Consider the following 16,913-nt stretch of genomic DNA (forward strand, 5'->3'; position numbering starts at 1 on the left):
AAATTTCATTTATGTTTGATAATAATAAATTATTTACGAATGAAGCGGTCAATATTTGACGTAATTTAATTTTTTAGACGGTTTTGTTTAGTTCGACCCGTACGGAATTTGTTTGGGTCAAAATTAGAAATTGAAATTTAAGCACCTTCCCGTTGTCAGGTACACACATTTAATTTAGATGACAATACAATATTATAAAATCAATAACATTATATATCTAAGATGGCCGCCGATACAAAATGGCGGATTACATATTTTTCCTTAACCCCCTCAATATGGGCATCAAATGAAAGGGCTTCACTAGTAAAACACGATGATTATGTCAAAATTTAAAATTCAAGATGGACGCCATTCCAATATGGCGGACTAGGTACATATTTTTCCACAACCACCACAATATGGGTATCAAATGAAACCGTTTAAAAACCGTTTCACTTAAAAGTTTTTTAAATGTATTTTATCGCATAGCAAATTTATTTGTGATATTTCAGCAGTTATATTGGAGTATTATACACATGTAATAACTAGTTATAAATAAAGCAAATAGCGTATTTCTTTGACTTCTCTTTGACGGGAAAGCAGTCTATGAGATTGTATAAACATTCGACATCATTTCCGAGAAAAACTACTAAACAATGTATGGAACATCGGATGGTAATAGAGGCAGTTCTGGATTAGGCTTTAAAGGAATCGCTTCTCACTGAACACTAGATCAGACTCACAGAGTCCACAAATCGACTCTTAATAAGTTAAACAAGTTAGCATAGAAATGACGTTAAGTATAACTTTTTTTTTAAATAAATCTCCTGTCAATAAATCTTGACTAACTAGTTTAGTAGTGGTATAAATACGAGGCCACTAATAAATCTGTATAAAAAAATTACCTATGAAACGCAAGACAGAAAACATATTAATTCCAAATTTAAAATTCTCGCTTTTTATCGTCATTACGAAATAAGCGTTTGTTATAAAAACGTTAAGTACATTTTTATGTAAAGGTTTTTATGAATAAGTTCAACATGAAACCTGATAAAAGTCTTAATTGAATTTAATTAGCAAAATAATGCGATATAAAGACACACCCTTGAGCATCGTCCTCGACTTGCCAGCTTATTAGTTTTTTTAAAGATACTCTTTGGAGAGTGCTCGAAGGCTCTTTTCGAACTGATTAAGCCATCTCCATTACTTCACCGAAATACTAGGCGCAGATAAATTCATCCATACGTTGTTGATGTACCCAAATAGTCGAACTAAACGGTTTGACAGCTCGTTTTTGGTGAGAGTCGCCAAGATTTAGAACGAACTGTCTGGGTCTATTTTTACTTATAAATTGAACTCTATAACCTTCAAGAGTAGAGTGAACAGGTTTCTTTTGTATGGGCGTGTACCACCTTCGTCTTCATTTACACTTTCCATCAAGTGAGATGGAAGACAATCGCCTATTCCATTATATTATTAAAAAAAATTAGTTAGTAGTTGGTTAAATTTGAGAAATAAAGAAAGAATTAGTTTTTCTTCATTCTTCTTCTTTTTAGGCAATGGACACCCACTAGTCTACTTAGTGGGAGGACTACTCACGTCTACCTCTACATGTTCATGATCGCTACTCGTGAACCTTCAGGACACAACAGTTGGCCCTGGTCACTGCCAATTCAGAGGAGCTATTTTTCGAACTATGTCGGTGAACTTGTTTCTTGTGAGGATCTCCTCATTTCTCTTTCGATCTCGCATCGAAACTTCGAGAATAATGCTCTCCATTGCTCTTTTGGTGACCTCGAGCCTTCGTATGAGGTCATAAGTGACCACAACTTGGATCCGTATGTCATCACCTATCACAAAATGTGCCAAAAACGGCACATCTCACACAGCTGATTCAATAGAATTGTCGCATGGTACTGTTAAGTTTTCATTATCATTCAATGCTATAACATTAAAGTTTATATTAAAAGGACAAATATTTGCCCACAAAATAGTTACTTTATTTATGGCATCTATAAATTGGTATAAAATGCACATCTTTTTATGTGTTATTTTTCTAAGATTTAAAGTATGATTGTTCAAGAAAAACCACGGTTGAAGAAATAGGGAGACAAGGGGAAGAACGAACTAGTAAAAAACACCACCAATAAAAACAGAGAAGGAGTGATAAGAGTAATGTATGATATTTTTGTTGAAGATAGAGAAAGGAGTTGTGACTGAAATGCCACGGGTACATTAAGCAAGGATGTACAGGTTGATTTTAATATGCAGTAAAACCTTTAAAATGATATATATAGCTCATTTACTGACAAGTAATAGGCCAATAACTTCTTGCAGTACAAAGTCTGCAGGGATAATTCTTCTCCATGATTCGTGCACTTCTATCGGAGTGGTTGTGGTCAATGCTGCAGTAGGTTTTGATGCTATGGTGCTCCTGCTAAGTGTCTACGAGAAGTATGGTGTTCCGCAGTTTTGATGATGTTTGTCCATCTCGTTGGAAAGTGTTCACGAGATCGCTTACCTTCCACTTTTCCTTGCACTATTAAATATTCCATTGAGTCATCATTACGAGTGATATGTTCAAACAACTTGAGGATTCGTATTTACACAGTCGACGATAATCTCTCTTTTATGTTGAATTCTTTTAGGATAGAAGCCTTCGTTAGGTGCTCCATCCACGGGATTAAAACATTAATTTTAATATGTAGTTACCTCAATTTTATTATTTGTGAAACGTAATTTTTGGACCGTAGCATGGAGGTGTCCAGTTCCAGCTCTTGACGGGACGCGGGGTGTTCTCTGAGTACCTTCATAGGTTTGAACTCAAAAAGGATCCCTCGTGCTTCTGTGAACCGGGCGTGGATCAGACCGTGATCTACCTGGTATAATGTCCCGTATTTGGAGGGCTCCGTTTCGAAACCTAATGCCGAAAAGGAAAAAGGATAGAGTAAGCCAAATTCACCCTAATTTTTGCTGAAAAAGAAGAAAGTCCTTCCTCAGATTCTGCAGGGTTGTGGCAAAAATTGCAATAAATAGAAACAAGGTATAAACAGGCAGACAAATAGTGCAAATAAAAATGTAAAATAAATCAGCATTATACAAGGAATAAATTAAAACGTAATTAAATTAATTGCGATGTATTAAAACTTTTTTTGTATTGTTTTATGTATTAAAATTGTGATAAATATACATGTAAGAGAATTCATAAACAAAAGTCTGTAATAAAAGACCATACTACAGTGATGAGGATGGATAAATGTGATGAAATATAAGAGAAAGATAGAAACAATTGCAGAGTAAAAGAACGAAAAGATAGATAATATGATGCATGGAAGAAAAGTATGGTAATAAAAAATGAAATGTATGGTAATAAAAAAAAAGGTGAAAGGAGAGGTCCCCAATAGCGAGGACTAATAGGAGTTACAGAAAGGGAGTAATAAAGGAATAAACAATATTTGTGACGTCATTAAAGTTAAGAATGTGTAGCCATGGATAAATTGTCCAAGAATACACAGACATATAGAATTTAAAATAACGAAGTTGAAATCTAAAACAATAAACGTCAATAGTACATTGCGAAGGCAAATTAAGGCGCTAGCCGGACTCGATCCTGCGAGGGGTTTTGCTCCGCAAGTTGGAAGCAAGCCAACTCGCCTCTTTGTATGACCTAGCATAGAGATAGCGTAGAGCTTTGTCTAGGCTAGAACCTAGAATCGCACGCTTATCTTAAACTAATTAAGAGACGTTTTTACGGAACCGGCTTGGATTTGAATCTAGCTTTTGTTACTTTTATATCTAAGTGAGCGAAAATAAGTCGGTAAGTTATACTATTGTAGGGGCAACATCAAGTCATCGTCATAAAAGTTGCTGTCTCTGTCCTTCACTACCTATGTGACGTTTTGTCAGTCGTTGTATTTTGTGCGACAGAGATAACGCTCTACGAAGCTACTGTTACCTAATTTTGTAAAATTATAACTAAAGAACTATTATGTCTATACTGTCCACACGCTCTTCAACAATACACACACAATGATATACATGCTTGGATTTTTTTATATATATATTTATATATACTAGCTGATCCGCAAACGTTGCTTTGCAAAAAAAAAGTTTTTAATTAACAAATAAAAAGTAAGGGTTGATCGTAGAGAGGTGAAAATTTAAGGTTGAATGTATTTTTATGTGCTGTATCATAAAAAAATAAACACAAAACATTTTGTATAAAAAATAATACAAAAAATTTAGGGGTGGACCACCTTTATCACTTAGGGGTATGGAAAATAGATAGTAGCCGATTCTCAAACCTACTGAATACGCATATAAAATTTGGTAAAAATCAGTCGAGCCGTTTCAGAGGAGTTCAAGTTCGAACACTGTGACACGAGAATTTTATATATTAGATATATTTCAGTGTTTTTGTACACTCCGACTATCTTCTAATATCGTCATAAAAATATGGCACACATGACTTTATTGCGATTTTAAAAATAATAAAATTTAAGACAGTTAACACGAGCGTTTTATGATACGTATCATTAAAAGATTTTTTATCACTACAAACACTATTGTGATAAAAATCCTTATACTGGATTTAACTAGAAATGTATACTGATTACATAGTTTCGATTTACTTTATAAATTCTTTATATATGGTTCGTTTTTTCAGCCCGTAGATGACCATTAAAAGGCTTTCCTCTCTTAAAGACATCATTGTGATAACATAATCGCCTTTTTTGTTGGCCCATGCATAAAGTGGGAAATATATAAAACTGTATTCCGGGAATCGAACCCGTGATCTATGATCGTAAATTTCTATCCTCTATGACGTAAGTGTCATCTAATATATAAAATTCTCGTGTCACGGTGTTCGAACTTGAACTCCTCTGAAACGGCTAGACCGATTTTTACCAAATTTTATATGCGTATTTAGTAGGTCTGAGAATCGGCTACTATCTATTTTTCATACCCCTAAGTGATAAGGGTTGTTCACCCTTAAAAATTTTTTTTATTTTTTTGACGAAATTTTATGATACAACATACAAAAATACATACTACCCTAAATTTTCACCCCTCTACGATCAACCCTTATTTTTAAATTGAAAATTAAAAATATTTTTTTGCAAAACAACGTTTGCGGGATCAGCTAGTTACATAATGAATTTAATTTTTATAGTATTACTTGTATAAACTTAAGTCTATTTCTCTACCAATTATTCGATCAATTTGATAGTTGGCAATAGTTTAACTGGCAAATTAACTCAACAAACAGTACGTTTCATGATTTTGCATCTATTAGTTAAATAAGGAGTGTGCGTCTGTTTGTACTACGTACAACTAGCTGATGCTACATAAAGCAATTATCTATTGTTATATGTAGTCGCCATTTACACACTTACTTTTCTCTGCGGTTTTGCTTAATACATTATAATTGAACATAGAACTGTAAATTATTGTACTTCTGTGCAGTTTAGTAATATTATTTTTGCCGGTACCCATATTTTCCATCTTCACCATTTCCTCAATTTTCTCCAATTTCTTTGTACTCCCCAATCTTCCTAATATTTCCATACTCTCTACCCTGTCCGTCTTATTTACTCCCTCTATCTTCACCATCACCTTGATCCTTTCCATTAACTTGATCTCCTAAATCCTCCCGATCCTCTGCTTCCTCTCCATCCTCTTTGTTTACAACATCCTCTTCATCTTTTCCATTCATTCCATTTTTACTTGGTATTTTATGTTATATTTTTACCACGTAACTATTTTTAGCGCATTACTTCTTGTTGTTACTAATATACTTTGCTCAGCCTTTTGAATTATTTCGTCTCATGCCGATCACAAATGTGGTAAAAAATAATTTGCATTTCAAAAAGACGTGATAATTTAAAAGTTTGTTTTGTCTTTATACCATTTTTTGGTAAGTAATATCACACAATTGAATTACCTTCTAAAATAAATCATGCAGATAATGCGAATTAGTAAATAATTGCTATTATTTTTCTACAGGCGCTAATGTAATCAAATTAAATTTATATACCAAAAACTTATTAAGAAGGAAATCAAAGTGATTGTTGTCCTTGTTGCAATGAACTTTTCTTTAAATTTGTATTTTTAAAGGATCAACATTCATTTATAAATAAATAAAACCATTACGTGTTTTCTTTTATGAATATGATTTCATTTATTTTTATGTATGAAATTGGAATATAGAAATATAACTAGTATTAAATATAGTACATTACTTTTTACTTTTTTTTTCTTTCACTCTGTGTTTGGCACTAATCAGTGTAACATAACTCTTGAAGATGCCCGTTTAGAGGGGTGAAATACGTGTTGAGTGATTTAACGGTGGTAGTTGTGTAATTCGCATTGTTTGCCGCATGCGCATTTATCAGCGGGCTGGCGGGCGGTGCACTTTGTTGCACGACTACCACTGCAAGTGCGGAAGTGGCTAAATATTGGTCCTTTTCTTACTACAATAGTATTACTTTAGGATTAAAAATAGTACATTGCTTTATAATATGCAATACACATTAGTGATCGTAGGTCACGGGTTGGATTCCCGGGATACAATTTTATATAATTTACAATTTGTACATTAATTATATATGATTGCCACTGGTCACAAAAAAGTTTCCAGAGGATGGATAACAATGTTCTCTGCTTCCATAACACCACACTGCGATCGCCAAACTGCCTGGAAAGCGTGGCGATTATGGTATATCCCCCATAGATATCTTTAAAGGAGGCCTATGCCGTAATACACCCTCGGGATGTACAACGGTGTCCATCATGCGGTGGTAGCAATATCACGTCACACGAACTCTTACGTGTATTGCACGAGACTCAAGATGCGATCGCGAGGTTCATCGATGTAGCGAATACAGTAACTGCAGCAAATATACTGGCGCAAAAACCTGAGCATGGCGATATGGAGTAATGATGAGGAAGTGGTAGCTTGGACCGTAATTTTAAAAACTGGATATTGATGGGGCATTTTTAAAATAGATTAAGAGATTTAGTTACCATTGTAACATGCAAATACGTGAGCAATACAAAAATTCGGAAATATTAAAGGTAATTGTAAAAACATAGGCACGTGCGCTAATGTCTGTGGACTATAGATACTAATAATAATAAAAAATTAAGAAAGGGATCAATATTTAGCCACTTCCGCACACGCAGTGGTAGTCGTGCAACAAAGTGCACCGCCCGCTGGTTGCACGACTACCACTGCATGTGCGGAAGTGGCTAAATATTGATCCTTTTCTTACTTAGGATGGATTTCCGCAAAATAACGCCTGATTCCATGAAATAAATAAAAAAATGTTCTTATCTTATTTTAGATAGTCTTATCTATTTCTTTGTACATTTAAAAGCCCCATTTAAAATTTCAGCCATATTTGGAGTAAGTATAGTTACTTGTACTCATGAGAATAATGGGTTAAATTTGATAAAAAATAAAATCAGATTTAGTTCTTCGACGATGGCATTATTTGATTTAATGCTCCTTTACTTCCTAATGCACTCTAGTCTGAGAAGAGTCCACAAAACGCTCGGACGAATTTTTGTTTTTGATCGCTTTCATATTATCTAAAGAGATTTACTGTCAACCTGTATTATTACAAAAATTCAAGCAGTAATATTAATTTACATTTGTTTATATAATTTAACAGCTTAAAATTCATTATCGTTTCGGACATAGGACGTTCACTACTGGGTTACTTCTTCTAATCTTCTTTTTTTTATAAATGGTCCCTCTTTCATGACCTCTCGTTCCTCCTTGTCATATGAGGAAGGTGCGTTACAAATAGGATAAAGTATTTTTTTATTCCATACTTTTATTTCACTTTCTCCTTTCATCTTCATCCTTCACAACCTCTATCGTTCTTAACATTCAAATCGTCTTCCGTGCATCACCTTCCTATAGCACAGTTTGTTACATTATCACAGTTTAACAAATTATTTCTAGTTTTATTTTCATACAACTTTATATTTTTAAACTTAACTTAATTTTATTAAACCTATATTGCTTTATTCATGACTAGCTTGGGATTTTTTTCGACCCTTAACTTACTTTTGAGTCTTATTATTCTCGATTGTATATTGTACTACCTTTTTGGAGAATTCTAGAAATATAAGGCGTTGGTCATCGCTTACAAGGAGGTGATACAGCCTTTTTCGATCCTCTTCCCCATCTCTACCTCAGAATCGAAGTGAAGTCCCAATAGGACCGGTTTGTAGTTACTTGCATCTTCCATCTTCCAACGAAATACGATGGGCTTAGCAATCTTTTTCATGAGACTTGCGATCGTAGGTCCCAGATACGATTTTCAGGACACAATCTCATACAATTCACACTTCGTGCATTAACGATATAGGATTTCCATTTCAACAAGCTTTCAGAGTATAGCCACCACACTGAGATAGCCATCTCGCCTGATAAGCGTGACAATTTTTGTATATTCCTCCCTAGATATGTTCGGGCATGGTCTATGATATACAGTGGAGACCTATGAGCTGAAACGACCAGATGGGAGCATCTTGTAGTATAAACAGTTGCTTACATTTGTTACTAACTGTATTAAGTTTATAAAAAGTTATAAAAAGCTTGTTTTTATTGCTTTTTTATAGTACCCCGCTATTGGAGGCTTCTCGTACCCCGAATTAGTTGGGATCAGGGTCTTTGTTTACTATTAAGTATTTCAGATTTTTCATCTTTATTCTTCATTCACTGTCATTATTCTTAATTTCTTTTATTCTTACCTTATTTCCATCACAATATCTTTCATTCCTTCCTATTTTTATTACTAGAACCATATCTAAAAGAACACAGTGAGAAGGATAAGCTATTGTAAAATGTAGGTAAGTGTTTGTTGTAAAGAATTAGTGTCTATTCTACTGCGTCATTATTATAGACTGTACTTTATCCAATTAGTCTACGAACGATGTTTAGTTTACACGAACGTCAATCAATCCACTTACTCTCTGTCACATACTAAGCGATCAATTTGTTACACAGTTTGATTGCAAGTATAACATCACTGAACATGTAAGCTATATGGTCAAATTACTTTTAAAAATTTCCGTAATTAAAATTTTTTCTAATCTAATATATAAAATTCTCATGTCACGGTGTTCGAACTTGAACTCCTCCGAAACGGCTTGACCGATTTTTACCAAATTTCATATGCGTATTCAGTAAGTCTGAGAATCGGCTACTATCTATTTTTCATACCCCTTACTGATAAGGGTAGTCCACCCCTAAATTTTTTTTTTAAATATTTAGACAAAATTTTTTGTTTTTATTTTTTTTATGATACAACATACAAAAATACACACAACCTTAAATTTTTACCCCTCTACGATCAACCCTTATTTTTAATGTGTTAATTAAAAACTTTAGTTTTTGTTTCCAAAACAACGTTTGCGGGATCAGCTAGTATTTATTCATAAGAAATCTTTCGGAAAAGCCAACGCCTAGTAGTGGATGTTCTTCTACTTTATTTACTTCTTTTCAGCTGGTAGATATATTTTTATATTCTCATACGTCCGTTATAGTTATTTAATTTGAAATAATAACAATGTATACTTTGTTATTCTTGTAGCGTATCCATTAATGTTTCATCATCATTATTCCAATGTCCCCAAGATGGGGCAGAGGGCGTCCACAGTACGTCGTCATCCCGAGCGGTCTTGAACCTTGCGCTATACTTCGCTCCACGTCATTCCAACTGCCGTCACTTCTTCTGTGATCTTCCACCGCCAGATTTGGTTTGGGCGGCCACGTCTTAGTTTTCCTTGAGGATTCCATTCCAGGGCTTGCCTCGGTATATGATCAGGATCCCTTCGGAGCGTATGGTCTATCCAGTTCCACTTGCGGCGTTTGATCTGCTGGTCGATCGGCATCTCACCGCAGCGTTTCCAGAAGTCTATGTTGGAGACTTTCTCAGGCCAGTATATACCGAGAATACGTCGAAGACGGTTGTTAACGAAGACTTGGAGCTAACGCGAGATATCTTTGATGACTTTCCACGTCTCGTATTCATATAACAACACGATTTCAACATTGGACCGGAATATTTTGAGCTTAACTCTCCTAGTCAGCTTCCGTGATTGCAATACAGAACGGAGCCGTGTGATGGATGCCTTTATCTTTGAGAATCTCGAAGCGGTGTCCTCTTTGGTCCCTCCTGATTCCGATACTACGCTACCGAGGTAAGTAAATATGTGCACTCTCTCTACTGCCTTTGTGCCAGTTAGCAACGGCAAGGAAGCTGTTGCTCCGCAACTCATTTCTTAGGTAAATTCTTTCGCACAAAGCTGCTTTTCTCTTGGAAATTCTCGAGCCGGTGTCCATCTCATAATATTTAGAATATGTTATTAGTGAATTGTAGAAGACCCCAGATCACTTAGCACGAAGAATTGCTCATCTGAAATGGCAGGTGGCCACATTGTTAGTTCCACCGATGGCTATCTTAAAGGTTTTTGAGTGGAAACCACAAGCTGGTAGATGTGGCATCGATAACCCCACCACTAGATGGATGGACTACATAATTATATCCACTGGAAGTCGTTGAAGGTAGCAGCACAGTACTGGTCATCGTGGGCATCTTTGGAGGAGGTTTATATATTGCAATTTGAGTTTATAGGCTAAATCAGCGATTCCCAAAGTGGTCTATATCGACCCCTAGGTGTCTATGACAACCTGCAAGGGGTCTACGTCAGCGAAAAAAAATTTGGGGGTCCATGAAATGAAAATGGGGATCCGATAGTGGATCTCAACACATACACTGATTGTACCTATTTACTTAAATCATACTATGTTATAATATCAAAACATTTACATTATTTATAAAAGTACCTATGAAGTAAAAAAATTATTGCTTATGTTATTTTATTTAATGTTACCTATATTTTACATAACAGATACAAAATTTAATTTTGAGTAGTTTTTTAATTTAAATTAAATTAAGAAATGTATAAATTAACATGTGTTTTTACTTTAAGTTTTCAACACTAAACTTCACTACAATTAGAAATTTACAGGAAATCAAAATCAGGTAATTAGGGGGTCTACCCATGGCAAAAACATGGCAAGGGGTCTACGACACAAAAAAGTTTGGGGAACTCTGGGCTAGATAGAAGAAGACGATGTATGAAAACTCTACTTAGTTTAATTTTAACGCGTTATACGGGGTCATTTGAAATAAAATTTATAACGTTAAGTAATTCAGAGACAGTAGTGCATTAGAATAACTCAATTTAGTAAGCAACAACACTTGTTTCCCGGCTGATGGATGGTGATAAAGTCTGTTGGAACACAGCCAAGCTATCCTTTTCGTATTAACCGGTGATAAACTGCCTTGTCGCGACCTCGCGCAGTATTAAACATGCAGCTAGCGGGCATTGCGAATAATATAAAGAAAAATTACATTTAAACATGATAAATTTAATAATCAACATTGATTATTAAATCACAATCTCAATATAATATCATGTTTTAACTATGTACCATAAATTATAACTTTAAATAAATTGACGCATATATTGTTTATTAATATACTTTTTAATATGCTGCATAGATACATGTTAAAACTCATATTAAGTCGTGGACACTTATATTTATCTAAGGAGTTTTTATATGATTATTTTCCTTCTTAATTTTGATTTTACTTTTTTATTTTTATTTTTCGTTTCATCTAACTTTATTAATTTACCTCTGTACCGCCTAGTGGTTAATTGTTAGAGAATGAATTGGGCATTAAGTTGGATTAATTAATAAAAACAAAATCGATATGAAAAACGCTAGGGATTTATTTACAAAATAGAATCAGAATAAAATTTAATTCTAGAATAAAAGTAACGAATTTAACCCAGTTAATTGTCAAATCGAACTGACGGTGTGTGGTCTTGTTTATCATGAGTATTTAGGAATGCCAATTTAGATCAGCTTGGCCAAACTAGATTTACCCCTAAACACTAGGACCCCTGACGATGTGTGGTCACAGCGCACAGAACAAATGACCATTGGAGCCTTTAAGTTCTGAATTGACCACGGAACGTCAAGCGCGAAGAACGGCGCCGGGAGATGCTTCAGACAACTTCCAGTTTATTTTGAAAATCGAATGAAGGCCAATGGCCAGCTGTGGAAATCTTACACATATTGATGGGTGTACCCCATAATATTAGTATGTACATGGTCTTGTAAAATCTCGTCTAGACTTATAGAAGTTGTAGATCTAGAAGGAATAGAACGCTTTAGTTCTTGATCCAGCATGTACTGCATTGATGATCTATACAATCTAAATAATAAACTACTCAAAACAAAATAGGGCCCACCGCAACTTTGTCTCTAATCGTGTTTATAAATAACTCATATACTAATCATTAAAAAAATGAAGCACGACCACTTCTAGCACACATGTTTATTAGTTCATAATGATGTTTTAAAAGTTAACTTTTTTGTTGATTTCAAGTGGGTAGACAAAAAAGTAAAGTGCTTAAATTTATCCATTTCTTAAATTTTCAATCGTTTGTATTCTCAGTCTTGCTTTAAGCGCAATACTTTGATCACACTTTGTTTAGCTGTGTTTTTTTTCGTTTCGGCATTATTCCCGATTACAATGCCAGGTTCTCGTCGTCATATGGATGTGGAAACTTCGACAAGGACAGTTCTTTTGCTTCAAGAGGGAGAATCGCGAAGATCGGTTGCATCTCCTCTAAAATAATATAGTATAGATAGTTGATTTATAATTGCGTGTTTAATGATATAAAACTATTTTGATAATGCAATAAATTTGTATGTATAGTTTTATCTATAATGTACCTTCTTGAGGTGCTCAATATAAATTATTATCTAATTTTAGACTCTAAGAATGTCTAGACTGCGGTTTTTGAGCTTTATCGGGCGAAACGTGCAAAGTAATTGCTTAATAAACATTAAGTGAAAGTAATTTCGGTGGTATGTTAAGGTAAGAAATACTTAGCACTTAGATTTTGGTTAGCATTTATCTATACATAAGTTAATCTGCTTCTCTATAGTGTGAACATAAATTTTATTTTTCAAGGGAATGATTTTAAGTTATTATTAAATATATGTTATAAGACAATGTTTATCTTAAATCTAAGTAGACACATAACGCATTGTGTATAAATTAAATATTATATCTTTTTTTATATATCAGATGATCGGGCTTGCGTTTTACCCTTGGCTGCCATTAGAGGACCTATAGGACCAAACGGCCATTGGATGCACCAGCGATGTGTATTGCCAACTGCCACTTTAGATGAACAAGAGCTACCTCGGTGACTTGGTTCATCTGCAGATTTCATTTCTGCATCAATCTCGCAACGAAACTCCCTCTCCATTACTCTCTAGGTGACCTTGAAGTATATATATATATATGTATATATATATATATATTTATATATATATATATATTATTAATTTAAAAATCAATGTTTTTTAGAAATAATAAAGTAATGATAAAGTAAGAAAAATCGTTTTAAAAATTCAAATAAAAAATTTAAAATTTCATAAAAGCATCAACATATCGTATGAATGTAAAACAACACCAAAAGTATAGTCAGTGTAGTTCTTAGAAAAATAAAATCGATAATTATGTCGATAATATTAAAACATTTTATATATAATCATCACGTAGAGATTCATGTAAATGCGTAATTAAAATGGTAATACGAAACTTTTTAATACATTTTAATATGATTTAAATAACATATTAAATACTAATTTCACTATGTTAAAAGTAATTAAAAAAAATTAAAAAAAACCTCTCAATTCCGCCCATAGACGCCCACTGGCAGTCATAGACTTCCACCAAAAGATATCTATAGGGAATATGCCATGGTTGGCAATAGCAGTGTGGTATTATAGAACGCAGAAGACGCTGTTGCCTATCCTCAGGACACATGTTTACAAGCAGTCGCAATCCTATATAATTAACACGTTCACTGCGGCTTGAGGTCGATTCAGCCTCATGGTAGACTTTGCACTGGTGCGGCGCGTAAAACTCGTGTTTTCTCTCTAGTGCGGCGGCTGTTTACACTCAACCGTATGAGGTATGACAAAGACAAATATAGCTTTCTTTATGTCTGCGAAGCATTGACTCAATATTGTAAAAAATATTGATGAACATGAGGCAGAAAAGGCCTCAACCGCACTACTAGGAAGTTCAGCTTGAGGCTGATTCGACCTCAGCTGCACCAGCTGAAAGTTCTTCAAAAGTGGACCCGCAGTGAACGTGTTAATGCAAAATTTATGAATTATATAAGATTGCGCGCCGGGAATTGAACCCGCGACCTATGATTGCAAGATTAGGTCTTCTACCGCTTGCTTTAAATTAAAAAGGCAATACTGAACAAAATAAAACAAATTTTAATCTAGATAAATTAATTTTTAATATTTAAAGCCTTGAATATACAATACCAAATTGTATAGAAGACTTTTCGATCGAAAGTTTTTCGACTAAACACAATTTTCGATAAAAATGATGAAATATAACTTAATTAAATACATTTTATTATTTAAAATACAAATTTAAGAATACATTTTATTAATTGAAATACAAATTTAAAAATTCGCATTCTTAATTCGAGTTAACAATACAATTTTTTTGTTTATCAACTCTTATTATTTTTCTGGAAACTTCCTCAATTAGCTATGTTTGACGTAACAATAATTCAGGGAGCGTCAGGTGGAAGAATAATTGAAGTAATTGAAACAGCAGTCGCGGCACAGTCGCCTGTTTAAGGTACCCCCGTTAGTCAAGTTAAACCAATTACAAATTTGAATTGATTTAGCAACTAAACTAAACTTTCCGAATGGTCCCAAACTTAATCTCGTCAGCAAACTGTGATTTATTAAGACAGGCTTCCACTTTGTTTATTTTTTATCACAATAATAACTAGTAAAAGAAAGTGTCTTTAAAAATTTACATTCGCATAGCTTACTCAGAAAATGTTTGACACAATACTCTTATCAAAGAATAAGATGTATTTGTTTATCAATTACTTCTTCAAAGTAATCAATCTCCGATTAAATGCACTTTTTCCAATACTTTTTCCAGTCCTTGAAACTGTCGAAAAGTAGCTGAAGTTTCAAAGCAACGGCGGCTTTCAGCTTCTGAGAAGATCGTAGTATACAAACCGATCAATTTAGAAAAGCATGCATGCATATGTTTTTCAACCGAAACTGGTGCAAGGGATCATAATTAAAATTGTGATTCTTCTGAAGGCTTTAAGGTTTTGAAATAGAGACCGTAGATCAGAAAACGTAGCATAAAACGCCCTCAAGGTAGATAAGCATCTTAAATCAGATCCTTGAAAAACATTGTCGTCCGCTTCTAACCGTTCCTAAATCTAAGATCTAAGATGGAGACCTGTGATCATCAGTATATCAAAATCTAAGATGGAGACTTGTGATCATCAGTGTACTTCATAAGAATAAATTGATGATAATGAATAAAACGAATAATCTGAACGCGACTGTACCTATTCTTGAACTATTTCGCACTCAACTGCAGGATCTCCTAGAACTGATAGTTACGTATGTTGACACTAGCGGATTGCGCACGCCGCCAAACTTGGCGACACGCCAAATCCATGGCGACAGTTTTGCCAATACGTCAGCATCCATGGTTATTGTACCTTACGCGGAACTCGATAAAAGACATTATTTCAACTCACGGAATTGTCGATGTGCGATATTCGGTGCAGATGTCCTTGATATAATCTTATTATTTTATGCATTACTTGTAAACTTTGTTACAACTCTCAGCGTCGTTCTCATTAAAATTATTAAATGATCTAGTGCTCTCATACGATAACTTATACGAGTTAAACTTCTTAAAGGAACGAAATTGCGTGTATGTAATGATGCTCTTTACAACAATTTACATAATTGTGGTGTTAAGCTTCAGTAATGATCGCGATACTTGAGTCAAGTAGAACTCTATCGAATTCAGGGACAGAATTAGCTTTCTTTACACTTCTAACTTCACCTACATCTGTAATTTAAATAACATAGTACCGCATGTGATGAGTTTGAAACACCACGGAATCTACAATGATATATGAACCAAACGACCTAAGTATAGAAAAGCATAAAAAATGATAGCAAAATAGTTGGTTCTATAGTTTTTATAATCCACATGAAAAGTATTTGATATGACATCATGAAAATTGGCAGCCAAAACACACAAAATATCGATGTATGGAAAAATCATATCTGGTTGAAACCAATGTGCCGTTCATTTATTTCAATTATTAATTTGATTTGTAAACTCAACCGTTCTAATTGATTGGGGCAATTTATTAATAAATATTTTAGGGAATGCATTTCATATTTTAACATCAATACTTTTTCTGTTGATTTTAGATAGATGTTTTTGTTGATTGGAATAAACAGTTAATTTCCTTCCATCTCTTTACTACCTTCACTTTTTTAGCACAGCGCTTGGATGTACTAGCAGTGCAGCATTTGCTAAAGATGCTTTCCTCATGTTGAAAGCTTCCTGTTGTTCTTGAGTAAAGATAACTAGGTGACTGTTTTAGATTTTGTGACCTGCAGAATGTATTTCAGCGGTGTTTGCGTTGTTGCTGCGTTTGATAGGTGCGATATTTTTAAACGGTTTTATTTTGTTCGACCCGTACGGAATTTATTTGTTTGTTTATTTGGGTCAAAATTAGAAATTAAAATTTAAGCATCTTCCCGTTGTCAGATTGATCTGAAATTTGGTACACACATTCATGACATTTATGATGACAAAACAATATAATAAAATCAATAACATTATAAATCTAAGATGGCCGCCGATACAAAATGGCGGATTACATATTTTTCCTTAACCCCTTCAATATGGGTATCAAATGAAAGGGCTACACTAGTAAAACACGATGATTATGTCAAAATT

Source organism: Battus philenor, unplaced genomic scaffold (assembly GCF_028537555.1).
Source record: "Battus philenor isolate CCGP_79_NKW_IND1 unplaced genomic scaffold, ilBatPhil1.0.hap1 SCAF_17, whole genome shotgun sequence".
NCBI lineage: Eukaryota > Metazoa > Arthropoda > Insecta > Lepidoptera > Papilionidae > Battus > Battus philenor.